The sequence below is a fragment of the Gigantopelta aegis genome, chromosome 6 (genome assembly GCF_016097555.1).
Source record: "Gigantopelta aegis isolate Gae_Host chromosome 6, Gae_host_genome, whole genome shotgun sequence".
Classification (NCBI taxonomy): Eukaryota; Metazoa; Mollusca; class Gastropoda; order Neomphalida; family Peltospiridae; genus Gigantopelta; species Gigantopelta aegis.
In genome coordinates this window covers 40638082-40654478 of record NC_054704.1, presented here as the reverse complement: position 1 = coordinate 40654478, position 16397 = coordinate 40638082, and the positions used below count along the sequence as shown (strand labels likewise).

The window sequence follows — 16397 nt, the reverse complement described above, 5'->3', positions numbered from 1 at the left end:
TCCTCTCCACCCCCACCCCAAACTATGCGGTTTATAAAATCTACTTGACATTTGTTAAACAGTTTACAACAGTTGCAAAACATGTTTTAATATACTCTTCAAAAAAGTAGGAGAACTCTAATGAGAATTTACAATTGCCAAAATTGTAAGTATATTAGCTGTGTAATGGTTATATGATAATAGTAGATTAATTGGACAAACATTACAACCGGTATTTCAGTATTACAGTAGGTTTTATGACCACCAAAGGTCTTGAAGGACGATTGGGATTAGAAGTGAAATTTGAAAGTTGACTTTTTTTATCAGTAAATCGCAAATTCAAACAATAAAAATTATTAAAAACAAGATTGACAGAAATAATATTCCACAGTGATTAATCGACCTTCCTGGAAATAGTCAAAATCGATAATGACACCCCACGCACGTGTATGGGGAAACTGCGTGATGCACATGCAAACTATAGAATGTGTGTTTTAGGTGTGTTGATAAACAGACCTGAACGTTCTTTACTAGGATGTCTGTGGTGCAAACGTATATTCGGTCTAATAGTTGATGTTAACATTAATATATATAATACTACTCAAAAGAATTTAAGGGTCAAACATTTATAACCAAATAAGTTTCAGAGTGTATTAGATTGATGATGTAAACTACACCAAATTTTTTATTTATTGTTCCATATTTACAAAAAACCACAAATAAACGTCACTGTATACAAGAAAGTCACATGACATGCTGTCAAAGTTGAAGGTTGTCAAACATGAATTTTACACATTAGAACATTCGTTTAATAGTGTGTGAATCCACCCCTGGCGCGAATACACTCGACACATCGTTGCCTCATGCTGTTGATCAGACGTCTGAAGAACTCTTGGGGAATGGCCTGCCACTCTGCCATAAGAAGTTGACCCAGATCATGAAGGTTGGCCGGAGGGGCATGGTTATCCCGAAATCTCCTGCCTAATTCGTCCCAGGCGTTCTCTATTGGGGCCAAGTCAGGCGAATATGCTGGCCAATCCATCCTGGCGATACCTTGTTGTCTGAGAAGGTCCGTTACCACCCTGGCGCGGTGGGGTCTGGCATTGTCATCCTGCAGAACTTCCCCGCCGCCAATCTGCTGAAGGCCTGGGAGAACCAACGGCCGGATAATCTCATTCAGATAGCGGATTCCATTCAGATTGCCATCCACCACATAGAGTGGGGTCCTGTGGTGGATAGAGATGCCGCCCCACACCATGACGCTGCCACCACCGAACCGGTGACGTTGTCTAACGTTAACGTCAGCGAAGCGCTCCCCAGGACGTCTGTAGACACGAACCCGACCGTCGTTGAACTGGAGACTAAACCTGGACTCATCAGTGAACATCACTCGACCCCACTGAATACGTTGCCACCGCAGATGAAGCGTGCACCAGTGACGTCTGGCCGTTCTGTGACGTGGTAGGAGTGGTGGTCGAACAGCCTGGCGACGGCAGCGTAGATTATTGGCTCTCAGATGATTGCGTATGGTTTGATCAGACACTCGAGTTCCAGTCGCAGTCCGCAGATTGTCACGTAATCGGCGTGCAGTGGTTGTGCGTTGACGTAGAGCCATATTGGTGATGTAGCGGTCCTCTCTATTTGTAGTGCTTCGGGGTCTTCCCGAACGTGGACGATTTCGAACAGAATTCGTTGCTTGGTACCGTTGCCACAGTCGGCCAACGACACTCTGACTGACACCAAGTCTCAGAGCAACATTTCTTTGCGTATTGCCATCCCGAAGCCAAGCAATAGCCCTTCCTCGATCTTCGATAGTCGGTTGAAGTCGTACCATTGTCGAATTTGGAGTGTGCACCGTACACGAACGCAAGCTCCAATTATACGGAAATTCAGCATTGGGAACATGGAATACACGTGCAAAGCGTGCAAATGAAGCGCTTTGTGAAAAAGCAAGTTATGGGCACTTAGCAGACCTTTCGCTTTCGCCCTAATTTACGTGCAAATGTAAGCATGTTTTCGCCATTAGAACTAGTCGACAGTGTCAATGACAGTGGATTTTAATTCATTTATGGGTTGCTTAGACCCACTTTCGTCAAAATGGAACAATACCATGCGTGACATTATGGTCTAGCTAATATAACTGACATTCAGAAAATAATGTCGAAAATATCGTCTGACCCTTAAATTCTTTTGAGTAGTATATATATTTCAGGTTCCACTACTTTTTTTGAAGAGTATATATCCCAGCCGTCCACACAAACGTTCAACAGCAAACATTAAGAGCTGCTGTGCTGCCATTGACAGAAAGTCGAGCATACACTTGCAGGTCTCAAAAATAAGCATAATTTGTTTTATTTATAACTTAAATTCGAGGGTTCTTCCTAGACTAAAATAACTAGGGGCCAGTAAAACAACAACAACAACAACAAAACACACAAAACGCCGGACACCGTAATACAAAGTAGTCTACCTTAAGACAGAACAGGACATTGAAGGGACACTTTTTAAAGTTTGTTACTGGGTAAATTCCTGAATTTCAACTAAAACTGATTGCACCCCATAAATACTAAAACAGAAAAATGTAATTAAAATTGACCTCACATAACAAAAATATTCCATGGAACCAGTGAACACAAAACCGACAACAAGAACAACAAAGCCCAATTCCTCAACACGTGATTATTTCTAAAATAGCCACAGAGTAATAGGGCTGTCACCACTCATTACGGAAGTTTCGGTGCCAGAGCCAGATGACAATGAACATTTTGATAGATGGCAAGCCATCCATGTAATATCTCAGATATAGGTTAGCAATCAACGTTTTCTGACGCAATTCACCGGCTTATGTAACCTATTTGCAAGATGGATGATATAAGCTTGTTTTTGGTGTGCACGAACGTAACTGTAGTATATTTTTCAATTATGATGATAAATGAGCACATTGGTGCTTTTTTGTCTTTCTTTTTTCTCTCTAACACTGGGTTGCTGAAGAAAAAAGAAATGATCTTGTGGCATATTTATATTTTGTAACCTGTTTAAGTGATGATGAACTGCTATGGCAATTGTAACTGGTGTACCCATGAATGTTAGTCTGGTAATTTTACATTTTCGTGTTTAGAATATCAGTGTCTGTATAAACAAGGTTGTCGTCTTAATGTTTATGGTAGCCTAAACCGAATTTTACATCATAATTATTACGTAAATAAATATATATTACGAAGTAAAATGAAAAATGACTCCTACCAAATATTAACACACGACCACAATTACATTGGATATACAGACACTGTTATTCTAAACAAGAAAGGGGCGGGCCCAGTGGTAAAGCTCGATGCGCGATCGGTTTAGGATCGATCTCCGTCAGTGGGCCCATTGGGCTATTTCTCGCTCCAGCCAGTGCACCACGACTGGTACATCAAAGGCCGTGATTTATGCTATCCTGTCTATGGGATGGTGCATATAAAAGATCCCCTGCTGCTGATCGAAAAGAGTAGCCCACGAAGTGGCGATAGCGGGTTTCCTCTCTCACTATCTGTGTGGTCCTTAACCATATGTCCGACGCCATATGACCGTAAATAAAATGTGTTGAGTGCGTCGTTAAATAAAACATTTCCTTCCTTCTAAACAAGAAAATGTATTTAATATGTAATTTTAGTTGCCCAAAAGACTATGTTGGTTGGAAACTTTTTACAATGGCTGCAAACTCCTTTAAAATATTGAAAACTATAAAAATAATGCAAAGACTTTAACTGCTTATTGGTTTAAGGATGTCATTATAAATATTTAAAACTGCTTTAACGTTTTTTTCATTCAGACTTGCAAATATGTCTTCTGTGCTTTTATAGATTCGTTTTCTTTTTCGTTTTTCGTAGATTTTTTTACGATTTGTTAAACAAATGTGGGATGTGGTTGAGATATTCAATTTATTGGCTGCTATCGATCAAATTAAAGCGATGAGGTTGTCGTGTTATTGTAACGTAATATTTCTTGAAGGATCGTCCGGTGTATTCTATTATCTGCAGCTGTCAAGTACGAGTATATGCATTGCGATTCTTTGATTTGAAAATAGGTAAGAAACTTGCTTCTACCACATAGGCTACTCATTCCAATACCATTAAGATATATTTTGGTATGCACTTTGGTATGCACATATATAACGACCTTGACAAAGCCTTTGATGCAACGGTCATGGATCGCTTATACAGAACAGTCGCGGATTCAAGATGGGTTAGTGGGTTCAGTCCTCCTTAGCTGCCAAGTAAAAACAAAGATGAGTCTATCCTCACCCGACAATAACACAGGGCTTTCCTTGCAGGATGCCCGCAGTACAATGTAACATTCTCAAGTGTGTTTGATATTCTGTCTTTGTAGGGTTTTTTTCTGATTGTATAACATCTGCTACAGTTTGACAGCATAACTTGTTAAATGTAACCCCACTGCTCAAAATCCTAGATCTTAGAAATAAATAAATGCCAACGACATCTACCAGCAGTTCCATTATGTGTGGTTCCAATACTAGACTAAATTTACTGTCAATTACAATTGTCTTATCAGACGTTTCGTTTTCATTACCACAACAAATGTAGAAACCAGTACCGTACATAACAAAACAGCTTCGTCCTCTTAATGGCTGTATATTGGCCGAAGACTTTGAAAGCTTGTCTTCCAATATTTGGTAATTATAGCACGTTTTATTCTTCCCACGGGCAACGTTTATGAAGTTAATGAGTTTTGAAAGGTCAGTTTACTAACAAAGGTACCATGCTGAAGTATCCGAATAACTGCAACTTACACTCTTGTCGGAATTAAACCATTTCGTCAAGCATACTTGGAGTTTTAGTTGTCTGTCAATCTATTTGTACTTTATTCCCAGTCGGGCGGGACCTAGCCCAGTGGTAAAGCGCTCGCTTGATGCGCGGTCGGTCAAAATCGATCTCCGTCCGTGGGCCCAATGGGTTATTTCTCGATCCAGCCAGTGAATCACGACTAGTATATCAAAAGCCGTGGTATGTGCCATTCTGTCTGTGGAATGTGTACATAAAAGATCCCTTGCCACTAATGGAAAAACTAAGCGGTTTTTCTCTCTAAGACTATAACTGTTTAACATTAATCCGACTATTTAATCACTAACCACTAACCAACTAACAACTAACCCACTGTCCTGGACAGACAGCTCAGATAGCTGAGGTGTGTGCCCAGGACAGCGTGCTTAAACCTTAATTGGATATAAGCACGAAAATAAGTTGAAATGAAATGAATGAAATGTAAAAGGCAATTAAGGTGTATTAAAAAGTCATGGTAAAGTGTATGAATCTGGTAATAGTTATATACTAGTCTATTAATATCATGTAATCAGATCCGGTACCTCCATTTCGGCCGTATATTTTAGGGTCACGTTTTCAAAACTCTTGTATCAATATACCGAAGCTAAAGACCAATTACGTGATCTACAACATGTAGGCAATGGCAGATAACCTTTATATGTGCAAAATACATCCATGCAGAAATGAGGGAATTCATGTACAAAGAGATGGCTATCATTCAAACTATTCCGACTATTAAAGGTCAAAGTGAATAACACGTTTGGGTCTATGTGTACAATGTTTGTTATGTGATCTGGTAGTAGGATCTGAGATCTTACTAGTAAAAAGTTACTGTGTTTTGTTTAACGACACCACTAGAGGACATTGATTTAATAATCATCGGCTATTGAAAGTCAAACGCTTGGTAATTTACAAGTTTTGAAATATAGTCTTAAAGAGTAAACCCGCAACATTTGTTCCATTAGTAGCAAGGGATCTTTTATATGTACCATCCCACAGACAGGATAGCACATACCGAGGCCTTTGATAAACCAGCCGTGGTGCACTGGCTGGATCTTAGTAGTACACACTTGAATTTCAATTCCTTGTACAGAACTAGAGTTTTGAAACATAAAGCGTCGTAAGCAGCGGTAAAAGGTGATTGAAGAGACTCGGAAAAAACAGAGAGAACGGGGGGTGGGGGTGGGGGTCTTGTGTCCCTCCCCTCATTTGATGACATAAATGTACGGTTGGGGTTTTCTTCTTCTTCTTCTTACTCTAAGCGTAAAGTGTGGTAAGTAGGGGTAAAGCGAATTAAAATGTTACGGGAAGGGTCATAGGCAGTTGACCCCCAAGAATTACCAAACAAATGCACTTTTACTTTAAAAGTACTCTGTCTAGCTTAACAGGACAGTCTGGTTCTTCTTTCGACTGCACCTACAGTTATTTGGGTTCGCAAAGTGATCTTTTGTACACCTAACTCAAAACAAATCATCTGCAGACCATTTCGCAATGTCATGAATGTGGATTGTTGAATGGATTTGTTTGTCACTGTCGGGTCTTGACAACTGTTTGGCACAAATAGATTTTATTACATAGAGCCGAGTGAGCTAGTGAAAGAGTTTTGAATGACAGCCATCTCTTTGTACATGAATTCCCTCATTTCTGCATGGATGTATTTTGCACATATAAAGGTCATCTGCCATTGCCTACATGTTGTAGATCACGTAATTGGTCTTTAGCTTCGGTATATTGATACAAGAGTTTTGAAAAGGTGACCCTAAAATATACGGCCGAAATGGAGGTACCGGATCTGATTTGGCTAAACCGATGAACTGATTACATGATATTAATAGACTAGTATACAACTATTACCAGATTCATACACTTTACCATGACTTTTTAATACACCTTAATTGCCTTTTACAGGGGATTTTCATGTGTGGGGTGTGTGTTTTTTTATTGGTTTTTGTTTGGTTTTTTGTCTCTTTATTTTTCTTCTTCTTTTTGTTCGGGGGGTGGGGGGGGTGGGGGGTAATATAATCTATATATACTCTATTAATATTAAAATGTTTAATAATTACCCAGATTGTCGGTCTCTTCTTGTGTTATTTTTAATGGGGAATAATTAACTATCAACACATTTGTATGATCTTCACAACCTTAAAAATTACATTGGCAAATTCCAAAGACTTCAGGATTTCTATGAACCCTGAATCTTTTATTATAGCATTCCGGTTTTTCAGACAAAGACTGTTAGAAGGATGAAATCCGAGATTATTGTGACAGAATATTTCAGATTTTTGCGAACGAGAACATTGACCCTAAATTATTTATTTCCATCAGTGTCTTTGTCGTATAAGAATATGGCCATTAACAGACTATTACTTCCTCTGTGTATTAAATAGCACAAACCCCTATGGCAAAATAAGCATTCTGAAACTATCTCTTGTTCGTGGAGTGGCGTGTCCAAATTACGGTTATTGAAACGGAAGTAGTTTGAAATGTCCTCCCCATTGTGCACGCTCCAAGACGCTGGGTATCCCCGCGGCGACTCGGCAAATGTCGACCTACTCCGTGTTTGACTGATTTCACTGAATATCATCAGTTTGCTACTCATGTTATTATAAAGTCAGTCAGTCAAAATAGTAATTTGGTTAAATCATTGATACAGTTTGAAACACGGACGGTTTTCTGATATGATTATACGCATATATATTAATGGATAGACGGTGAAATAATAGAAGACAGGAGCGGTTCTAAGGAAACATTGCTATTCAAAAACCGAATTTACGAACCCTGTTTTTCTTAAACGCACGTGTTTAAGCATTGTAAATGTATGCAGTTACACGCGTTTAAGTCAAAAACAGGCCTCGTAAATTCGTGAAGCTGTCAGTTATCCGTACATTGGTACTGAGTTCAATGTACGCTCGCTTTGAATGAGGGCGCTTCCCAGAATACCGCTATTTCAGTCCAACTTCCTTTACGCCCACCGTCCGTCTCTCTCTCTCTCTCTCTCTCTCTCTCTCTCTCTCTCTCTCTCTCTCTCTCTCTCTCTCTCTCTGTCTGTCTGTCTGTCTGTTTTTTCTCTCTATATATATATGTGTGTGTGTGTGTGTGTGTGTGTGTGTGTGTGTGTGTGTCTCCCCCGATTCTTTCTAATACAAGTGACAAATGAAAATTACAATACCGTTTACTTTTAACCATTTGGATAATATACAAACACAAGGTTACAGAAGAAACATAAATTAATATGGCATCAATAATATTCCTTCTTGTGCTCAAAGTTACTTGCTGTTAGTAATTACTGTTAGATATCACTGTTATAATAGTAGATGATCCAAATTCAGTGATAATTATTACTTATGTCCATCTTAGTATAAACATATTAACACTGATCTATTATAATATTTAACATTGCAATATATTCTTGTCGTGGTAAAAAAGTGTTTTGTTTTTGCGGGTTTTTTTTGTGGGGACAAGGCTTCTAGATTATGGTAGCCCCACTCCCATGGCTAGTTATATTCAATGTTGGGCTAGTAAATAACTAATTTTGCCATGCCCGATGGCTAGTGAAAAAAGTCAAATGTTGCAGTTGTCTTTTTTTTTTTTGGGGGGGGGGGGGGAGGCTACGTTTAAATTGTCCAATTGTGTTTTTGGTTTTGTTATTATTGTTTTGTAGATACATATGAAAACAAACCCAAACTATAAGATTGTAGAGTTCATCATCTACAATGTCCATTCCAATACACGTCGAACATATTTTTTAACTAATATATTCTGTTAGGCTTGCACTAAATCTTTTCAACCAGATATGTGATTTAGAATAAGCTCAGAGGAATACTTGAGAGAAACAGACACGCACAGCATATGGCGAATTGTGTTATTGAGTGTGTTGGAAATAGATCTTTATATTGTATATGTTATGATGATTATGTGATTATGTGTGTACTTACAATAAACAGAGGTAATGGGGGGTGAATGACAGGGAGAGAGAGAGAGAGAGAGAGAGAGAGAGAGAGAGAGAGAGAGAGAGAGAGAGAGAGAGAGAGAGAGAGAGAGAGAGAAATGGAGAGAGAAAGCGAATGAGTGAGAGATTGAGAGAAAGATAAAGAAAGAGACTGAAAGTGACCGAGAGAGAGCGCGAGATTGAGACAGAATACCCACCGTTGACATATCAATTTTGGATTATTTGTGTCTACGACTAAACTACGCTGTAAACATCGGCTAATAGATTGTAAGTTACTCAAATTAAATTTGTATCGATTAGTACTAAGATCGGTAATTGCCTGAGAACATAATATATGTTGTAAGTACGAAAGCAGGGTGTACCATCAAAATAGCTTTACGACGGCAACTGTAATATGTCATATAAATCCAGCCGCTAATTAACAACAATAAAATACCATTACACTGTTCTATAAAAAGTGTTCAAGCATGTTGTTGGGGCGTTTAATGTTATAGTAAAATAAAACTTTTTTTTTCTGCCTAGAATTGGCAACAAGTCAGAAAAGCATTATTTTCAGTATTATTTGTAATTGACTGAACGCTGTAACGTTTAGAATCGTGAGCCAGATAAAACCACACGGACTTAAAAGATCTTCTCTTTCAGTGGTGTGTTTTATTCTGGGGATTACGGTATGCTCAAATAGTTGTACGTGCTTTGATTACCTTATAAAGAACTATTAGAAAAACATGTGCCGCCATTTGTTTGACACCTGGGCCACTTTTTATTTTTATTTTATTTTTTTATTTTTTTTATTATTATTTTTTTTTGCTGTTATTATTTTTTTTATAAGTTATCAGCTTGTAAAAGCTAATTTCAAGACTACTTTGCATGCAGTTTTAAAGGTTTTCTTTTCTAGGACAGTTTTGATCAACTTCAGCATGATTTGGCCACGTTCATTAACTAATTTATAACGATTTTACTGGGGATGCCAGTGTACTTTGTAACAACTTTATGTCCTCCATCAATCGACTTGTTCTCGTCTTTGTTTGCGTGTCTTTGATTGAGCTAGCATTACGCTTTTCGTGATTTTTTTTATTTATCGAAGAGGACATGATAAGGTAGAGGATAGTAGACTACAAAACTAATTACATGTTCGTGCCTGCTACAAAAACAAGATAAACGCGTTTAATGACTGGAGCCAAACACAACTGGTTCTTCTATGTCACTGCAGAAATTTAAAAAGAAAATGTATATTCCTCATCAAAAATAAGCATTTAAGACTTTTCTTTCGAGGGTATCATCATTTACAAAGCACTCGTATAACACTGGTTGGAACAGGAAAACCAGGAAACAGGCCTGCTGGACGAATACAAAGGCAACTATCAATATTTACAAATGACGTCATTTCCTACAAAGGCATACAACTTCCTGTTACGTAATACTCGTATAACACTGTTTGGAATAGAAAACCCAGGAAACTAGGCTGCTGGACCAGGAAAAACAGGAAACCGCCCTGTTGGAACAGGAAAACCAGGAAACTGGCCTGCTAGACCAGAAAAACCGGAAAACTAGGCTGCTGGACCAGGAAAACCAGGAAACTGGTTTGTTGTACCAGAAAAACCAGGCAACTGGCTTGCTGGACCAGGGAAACCAGGAAACTGGCCTCCTGGACCAGGAAAACCGGGAAACTAGGCTGCTGGACCAGGAAACTGGACTGCTGGTCCAGTAAAACCGGGAAACTGGCCTACAGGACCAAGGAAGCCAGGAAACTGGCCTCCTGGACCAGGGAAAACAGGAAACTGGCCTCCTGGGCCAGGAAAACCGGGAAACTAGGTTGCTGGACTAGAAAAACCAGGAAACTGGACTGTTGGTCCAGGAAAACTGTGAAACTGGCCTCATGGACCGGGAAAACTGTGAAACTGGACTGCTGGTCCAGGAAAACTGTGAAACTGGCCTGCTGGATCAGGGAAACCAGGAAACTGGCCTGCTATACAAGGAAAACCAGGCAACTGGCCTCCTGTACCAGGAAAACCGGGAAACTAGGCTGTTGGATCAGGAAAACCGGGAAACTGGCCTCCTAGACCAGAAAAACCGGGCAACTGGCCTGCTGGACCAGGAAAACCGGAAAACTGGCCTGCTGGATCAGGAAAACCGGGAAACTGGCCTGCTGGAGCAGGAAAACCGAGAAACTGGCCTGCTGAATCAGGAAAACTGGACAACTGGCCTGCTGGACCAGGAAAACCGGGAAGCTGGCCTACTGCACCAGGAACACCGGGGAACTGGCCTGCTGGACCAGGAAAATCGGGAAACTGGATCAAGATTAATGATTTAACGATCTCACGGGAACTGAGCGGAAGTTTGCTACTCTTCCACTGTTAAAACCTGCTGATGGTTTGGTCACAGCTGCGTGTGACATCTAAATGGCGCAGACTGAATAACGACGAATGGAATCGAAAAGACTCGTCGTTAACTCGTGATTTCATCTACAGTGCTCGACTATAACGGTTAATATTGATGAAATGCAGATACATATTTTTATACTAGTGCTTGTTTTGAATGAATGAATGAATGAATTAAGGAAGGCAGAACATTCAAAAGAACAAACGAATCAACAAAGGAACGGACAAGCAGCATGGATTAACGACACCACTAGCGCACATTCATTTATTTATCATCGGCTATTGGATGTCAAACATTTGGTAATTCTGACATACTCTTAGAGAGAAAACCCGCTACATTTTTCCTTTGGTAGCAAATGATATTTTACATGCACCATCCAACAGACAGGATAGCACATACCACGGCATTTGATATACCAGTCGTTGTGCACTGGCTGGAACGAGGAATTGCCCAATGGGCCCACAGATGGGAATCGATCCTAGACCGATCGTGCTTCAAGCGAGCGCTTTACCACTGGGCTATGCCAACTCCCCCCCCCCCCCCCCCCCCTCCCACAGCATGAACAAATAATATTGTTTGATACTATGCAAATTCATAACATCATAGGCGTCGGAAGAAGACAGCGGGTGGTGATGGTGGTGGTGGTTCCCTGCCTCTCCCTCCTCCCCCCCCCCCCCCCCCCTTTTCGCGATCGACTTCTGAAGACTATGAAGATGCGTAACAGAACATATTATAATTATGTGTTATATTTTCAGTTGCCTTTTAGAACCAGTGTATAATGATTTCAGGTTTATGATACGCTAGCTCATAACTAATAAACTGTGTTGTGAGTTCTAAGTATTCTGTTATTGCAAGCGTTCTCTATTTGCAGACGTTTGAAAACTGGTATTTAATGTGTGTTTATGAACGCGAGGCGCGGGTTAGAGATAATTGAAAACGCAGTCATAGATTCGCTCAATAAATGAGATAAAAATATGTCCACAGCCAAAACAATATACATCTGTATGCATAAGATAAAATAAAATATTTTAACCTAAAAGAAAATAGCGGATGTAGGCTAAATGATCCGCAGTCCCAAAAGTGGTGAGACCAAATGGTGACGAAATATTAATATGTTCTGGGGACTAATTCACAAAGGTCTCTTAGGCTCTGCTAGACAACAAAACATCCTCTTTGCAAGTCTTTTAGCACTGCACTGCGAGATCGCAAAGTTGCGAGAGTTTAGTGAATTAGGCCCCTGTTCGATTAACGATCGATTATGTCGAGTTCGGTCAATTTTTAGTGATAACGCTGAACAATCCAAAGCTCTTGATGGTATATTTACCAAACGCCGTGGTATGTACTGTCCTGGGTGGGTGGGTGATAGCATTTATTTACAGGTCACAAGAGGTAATGTTGAAACCAATCCTACTTTGATACCGTATATTATGGTAGACTACCCGATAGTTACCAAACATGTAATTAGAATATTGTCGGTTACGGAAAAGAAATAAAGAAAGAGAGCAATGTTTTATTTTCAGCACGTATTAACTACGGTTATATGGCGTCGGATATATGGTTAAGGAACACACAGATAATTAGAGAGGAAACCTGTTGTCACCACGCAATTAGCTATTCCTTCTGATAAGGAAGTTTTAAATGAATCATCCCACAGACAGGATAGTACATACCATGGCCTGTGTTACATCAGTTGTAGAACACTGGCTAGAACGAGAAATAGCCCAAGTATTCACTAATGGTCGACTGGTTTCCTCTCATTTACTTTCATGTAACGTGGGGGCAGGTTGTAGCTTGATGCGCGGTCGGTTTGGAATCGATCCCTGTCAGTGAGCCCATTGGACTATTTCTCATTCTACCCAGTGCACCACGACTGGTATATCAAAAGCCGCGATATGTGCTAGTATGTCTGTGGAATGGTGCATATAAAAGTCCCCTCGCTACTAATAGAACAATGTAGCGGGTTTCCATTCTAAGACTATATGTCAAAATTACCAAAATTAATGTTTGAGATTCAATGGCCAATATGGGGCGGGATGTAGCTCAGTGGATCAGCGCTCGCCTGATGCGCGATCGATCTAGGATCGATTCCCGTCGGTGGGCCCATTGGGTTATTTCTCGTTTCAGCCAGTGCTCCATCACTGGTGTAACAAATGCCGTGGTATGTTCTATCATGTCTGTGGGATGGTGCATATAAAAGATCCCTTGCTGCTAATCGAAAAGAGTAGCCCATGAAGTGGCGACAGCAAGTTTCCTCTATCAATATCTTTGTGGTCCTTAACCATATATGTCCGACGCCATATAACCGTAATTAAAATGTGTTGAGTGCGTCGTTAAATAAAACAGTTCATTCATTCCAATGGCCGATGATTAATAAGTCATTGTTCTCTAGTGGTATCGTCACACAAACAAACTTTAACTTTCAAATAAATTTGAGGATTTAAAAGGCGGCTATGGAGCGTTTTGTACCACCTAACGTTTGGATAAATAACGAGCGGGTTTTAACGCCATGTGGAGTCCCTCCATGAACCGGACACGGAGAAGATTGGTAAATTTGTCGACATTACAGGCTGCTGTGTACAACTGATCGAGTTAAAGTTTAGAGTCAAAAGTTCATCGTCACGTTAATCCTTTTAAAGAAACCAGAAGACGCACATTATCGAATTTTACATTACGTTTTCAACAACACCCCAAACACTGTATATCGACCATTATAGCATTTTAGAATTACGGAAGGAAGGGGGTGGGGCACGATACCGAATTTTACATTACGTTTTCAACAACACCCAAAACACTATAGTCTATAAGATTGCATTTTAGAATTACAAAAGACAAGGGTGGGGCAGAATATCGAATTTTATATTACATTTTCAACACCCCAAACACAGTCGATCAAGATAACATTCTAGAATTACGAAAGAAAGTGAGTACGGCATAAACCTAAGTATATTGGAAATGAAAGCTGACAAATAGCAGTCCAAGGCTTTGAAGTAGCAGTCAATTTCAGACATTTAAGTCACAACTCTTGTTATTTGATAAATACGGCCCCACGCTAAACGTACATTGTCAGTAGTCATTGCAAATGCTTTGCGACTGACGTCAGTGATTGTCTGTCCGATGTGTTTTAATTAGTGGAAAGAGAAGTCACCTGGAAGTGTGATAACACTGGCTTTAATTTGATGATCTACTGACGTAGGTCAAAAGTTAAAATGAATCAATTAGATTTATTCATGGTCCTACTAATACAGATTCCTCTCTGAAGAGACGGCATGCACGTACATTCATATATTGTTCTAAACGGTCAGTAGGGCTCGGTACCATGATCCACGTCAAATATTTAGCCAGCAAATGATCGCAGTTTTGCCTGGATGTTCTGATCTTGTAAAGTCAGAACCTTTCACAATTGTTTATTGTCATATCTTATTAAGGGCTTTTCGTCGATGGTACTAATTATAAGCGTTCCTAATTCGTATAGACCGTTGCCAGGTGATAATGAGTAATGTCTACTCAGTAACAAGTCGCCGTAGATTTCCCAGCTTGATTTACGAAAAGAGCCTCTTTATTAACTGTAAGTGCTGACAGTCACTATTCATCAAGTGTGCCCGACATCCTAGACTAACAAGATCTCTGTCAGTATATTAAAAATAAGTCTGCCAAATAAGCTTCGGTGAAAGTTCCTTTAACCAAATCAGGTCTGCGTTCGCGAAATATTTTATTGGTTCCTGCCGTTATTATAGTTGACGTGATGCGCAAAAGCCAGTTTGCTGAGCGTTTTTTTTTTTCAGCTTGCTCTGTTTGAACTCGGTTCTGGTGATGCTAAATGTCTCATTGTTATAGTAAATATGTATAAAGGTACTAAGGCGAGAATGATCATTGTTTGAAGGTGTTTTTTTTTGTTTTTGTTTTTTTTAACTTAAAAAAAAAAAATCATAATCATACAGTTAATACATAGACAAAACTACATATATGTGGTTTTCTGATTTCTGTATTCCACGAGTGTATTTCCTGCAGGAAATACACGAGTGGCATACAGAAATCAGAAAACCACATATATGTAGTTTTGTATTTATTACATACCCTAAATTGGAATTTTTTTTCCAAATAATAATTTAGAAATTGTAACACTGCTAGCTATTGACGGGGATTTCTAAATTTATTACCCCAGCGGTCACTCATAACAGGGAAAATATTTTCCATATTTTCTCAGTGAGAAATATTCTGCATTGGTCTAACGAACAATACTATTGGACAATTTGACGCTTACAAACCAATGACTTTGTCGGTACTAAATTTGACGTCATCACGATTTGACAAACACACAAAATGACGTCATGTAGTTTAAAGAGTTTGCCTTTACCGGTCTCTGTTTTTGGTGTTAAATTAATAACAAAATGTCATTTTAATGCAATTCATTACAGATTTGGAAGCAGAATAAAGAGAACTTGTGTTTTTTTAAATTATCTATGAACGTGATTAAATTACAACGTTATAGTAATTTTCAGAACAGTGCGTAAATAGAGGATAATAAACGAGTTTCCAGTTATTATCAAATTTATGTCCCGAGTGAAATAATTTTCAGTTGTCACGAGCTTTAGCGAGTGACAAATGAAAATTATTTCACGAGGGACATAAATTTGATAATAACTGGTACCGAGTTTGTTATTCTATTTATTACCTCAGCTATTTTTCTCTAAAAGCCTTTAATTTCGACGCACATGCACGACGGTCAACCTGTATAGGAACGATGTAAACCACTTTACGCACTGTTCTGAGAATTACTATAACGTTGTAATTTAATCACGTTCATAGAGAATTTTTAAAAACACAAGTTCTCTTTATTCTGCTTCCAAATTTATAATGAATTGCATTAAAATGATATTTTGTTATTAATTTAACACCAAAAACAGATACTCGTAAAGGCAAACTCTTTAACCTTCTGACTACTGCAGGCGAGATATCTCGCCCGACGGCACGTCAGTCGATATACTGTACACTGTATACAGTGCATTCCCCAATTCATATTTCCCGCCGTTTTGCACACGACACTCACCGGAAACGGAAATATAATTAAAGAAAAAAGCTTTTTTTTCAAAATGGTGGTTTTTGTTTTGATTTTTTCAATTGAAAATACCTTGAAATTTTGAGTTCAGAAAGTGGTTTTCGGCAAGTATTTTCGCTTGACAACAATGGCGGCACGTCGCGGTAATTTTCAGGGATCGATAGCTGATTGTAACAGCTAATTTGATAATAAATTTGATCGTTTTACCAAC

General features: G+C 39.2%; 1 protein-coding gene across 1 annotated transcript in view; it reads right to left on the bottom strand.

Moving 5' to 3' along the window:
• The window catches only part of LOC121374551 (QRFP-like peptide receptor), a 62435-nt gene that overhangs the window by 22598 nt on the left and 23440 nt on the right, over positions 1-16397 (bottom strand). The window lies entirely within an intron of this gene.